This window comes from Lepus europaeus, chromosome 1 (genome assembly GCF_033115175.1).
Source record: "Lepus europaeus isolate LE1 chromosome 1, mLepTim1.pri, whole genome shotgun sequence".
In the NCBI taxonomy this organism is placed as follows: domain Eukaryota; kingdom Metazoa; phylum Chordata; class Mammalia; order Lagomorpha; family Leporidae; genus Lepus; species Lepus europaeus.
In genome coordinates, this window is record NC_084827.1 from 89,083,154 (window position 1) to 89,086,041 (window position 2,888).

Below are 2,888 nucleotides of genomic sequence, written 5' to 3' on the forward strand. Positions count from 1 at the left end.
GGCCTGGAAGAGGGGCAACCGGGACAGAATCCGGTGCCCTGACTGGGACTAGAACCTGGTGTGCCGGTGCTGCGAGGCGGAGGATTAGCCTGTTTAGCCACAGCGCCGGCCAACCAATATTTCTTATAGATTACTTATAAGATTATAGATAATTACTTATAATTACTTAACATATTTTTGTATAGATGAGATTACTTATAATTCCACCAATTTTTTTGTAGAGATAAAATTATTTATAGTAATTACTTATTATTGCTTCTCGTCCTTTTGGCTAAGATCAAGTGTAGTATCTGTTCTTATCAGTAATTACTTATAATTACTTATAAGGAACTGGAGTAGCTCCAACAATTTTGGAAAGGAATAATAATATATGAATAATAAGTATATTTGATGTCAAGACATTGGGTATAGCTAGAGTAGACAAGACTGTGTGGTACTATTGGGCAAACCAACCCACACACAAACAGAAGAGAATAGAGAAACCAGAAAGAGATCAACACAAATATGTCTAAATGAATTCTGACAATGGAGCAAATGCCACTCAATGTAGAAAGGATTGTTTTTCAACAAATAGTACTGGCAGTATTGCACATCTACAGAAACCAAAAAATAAAAAACAAAACATTTGACTTAAATCTCACGCCTTAGTTACAAATTATATCAAAGTGGCCCACAGACTTATGGGTAAATTGTGAAATTGTAAGACTTTTGAGGAAAAAATATGGAAGAAATTTTTTTCAGATCAAGGTCTAGACAGAGTTCTTAGACTTAACAAATAATCAATGGAATATCATCAAAATTAAAGCTTTGGGAGCAGGCCTTTAGCCTAGCAGTCGGGAAGCCAGTCAAGATGCTCACAATTCACGTGAAAATACTTGGGTTCCATACCCATATAAGGCTCCAGTCCCAGTTTTCTGTTAATAAAGACCCTGGTGATAGGGTGACAGCAGCGATGGTTCAAGTAATTGGGTTCCTGTCGCTTACATAGAGAACCTAAATTGAGTTTCTGGCTGCTGTCTTCCTCTCCAACCCAGTACCATCTGTGGTAATTGGGGCCAGAATCTCTTTCCTGTTTCCCCCTCCCCCTCCCCCTCCCCCTCTCCCCTCTCTCTCCCTTCCCCTCCCCCCACCCCCTCTCCCCTCCCTCTCCCTCTCCCTCCCCCCTCCTCCTCCCCTCTTCCCTCTCCCTCCCCTCCCCTTCCCCCTCCCTCTCCCTCCCCCTCTCCCTCTCCCTCCCTCTGAGAAAGACTCTGTTGAGAGGATGAAAAGACAACCTACACACTGGGAGAAAATATTTGTAAACCATATATCTGACAAAGAGCTAGTATAAATAATATATATATATAAAGAACTCTCAAAATGTGTGCAAAATACACAATTAGAAAATAGTCACAAATGAATGAACAAAGAGTTCACTAAAGAAGGTATAGGGATAGCAAAAATCATATAAAATGATGTTCAACACAATTAGCCATTAAGTAATACATAAATTAGAACAACCATGAGCTATTACTATATGCCTATTAGAATGGCTAACATAAAAAAGAGATAACACTAGGTGCAAGCAAGGATAAAAAGGGAACTGGATCATGTGCAGATTACTCAGGTGTGAGTCAGGTTTGTAGTTCTGAAAATCAATATGGTAATTCCTTTATAAAGCCAAGCATGTGAGTATCATACATCTCAGAAATTTCAGTCCTGTGCATTTATCTCAGTTAAGTAAACTTGTGTTCATAACATGCATGTTAATCGCAGCTTACTTGTTTATAATAGCCCAAAAATAGAAACAATGCAGATATTCTTTTAATGAGATAAAAATAATTGTGATACATCTATGCACAGACTACTACTAAGCAATAAAAGAGAACAAATTGTTGATACATGCAACAATCTGTAGGAATCTCCAGATAATTATCTTCAAAAGTTTATATGCTGTATGAGTCCACTAACAAAACATTCTTGAAATGACAAGTTATAGAAATGAAGACCAAATGAGGCAGACATTGTGATACAGTGGGGTTAAGCTGCTTCCTAGGATACCACCATCCCATATCTGAGTGCTAGTTCAAGTCCTGGCTGTTCCGCTTCTGATCCAGCTCCTGCTAGTATGCCTTGGAAAGCAACAGATAATGGCCCAAACATTTAGAACTCTACCATCCACATGGGTGACTCATATGGAGTTCTGGGCTCTTGGCTTTGGCCTGACCCAGTCCTAGCTGTTGCAGCCATTTGAGGAGTGAGCCCACAGATGGAAGATCTCCTCTCCCCTCTGCCACTTTGCCTTCCAAATAAATAAATAAATGTTTTTTTAAAAAAGAGTAAGAAATGGAGAACAGATTCACTGTTGCCAGGGGTTAAGAATAGAGTGAGTGTAGAAAAGAAGTGAGTGTGGCCATAAAAGTGCAACATGAGGGATCCTGTGGTAATGGAAATGTTCTTTATATAGAGTCATCAGGCCAACACACCAGTTTTAATTTCAGTATAGCTTTGCAAGATACTAACATTGGAAAAACTGGGTAATGAATGCATGGGATTCAGTGTATGCAAACATACAATTATCCCAACATAAAGTTTGCTCAATATATACATATATGTAAAACTTTCCATAGTAAAATCATGATAATAACATAACAAAAACATTGAATACAAAAATTATAAACCAATCTCATTCATGAATATAGATATAAACTACTAGATTCAAATACTATCAAATCTAATTCAACAGAACATTAAGCTAATTATTTCTCCTCTTAGTAAAGGGTTTGATGACTATGAAGAGTTTAATGTTGGGATATTTATTAAGCAAATTATAATATTAATAAGGCTAAAAATTATCATGCCAACAATTTCCAAATATGCACTTACCAAAATTCATCATGTTATTTTTT

The 2,888-nt window shown here is 37.4% G+C and overlaps 1 pseudogene; it reads left to right on the forward strand.

Annotated features, from left to right (window-relative positions):
- The first annotated feature begins 251 nt into the window (after positions 1-251).
- LOC133768786 (U2 spliceosomal RNA) lies at positions 252-372 on the forward strand (annotated as a pseudogene).
- Positions 373-2,888: the final 2,516 nt, after the last annotated feature.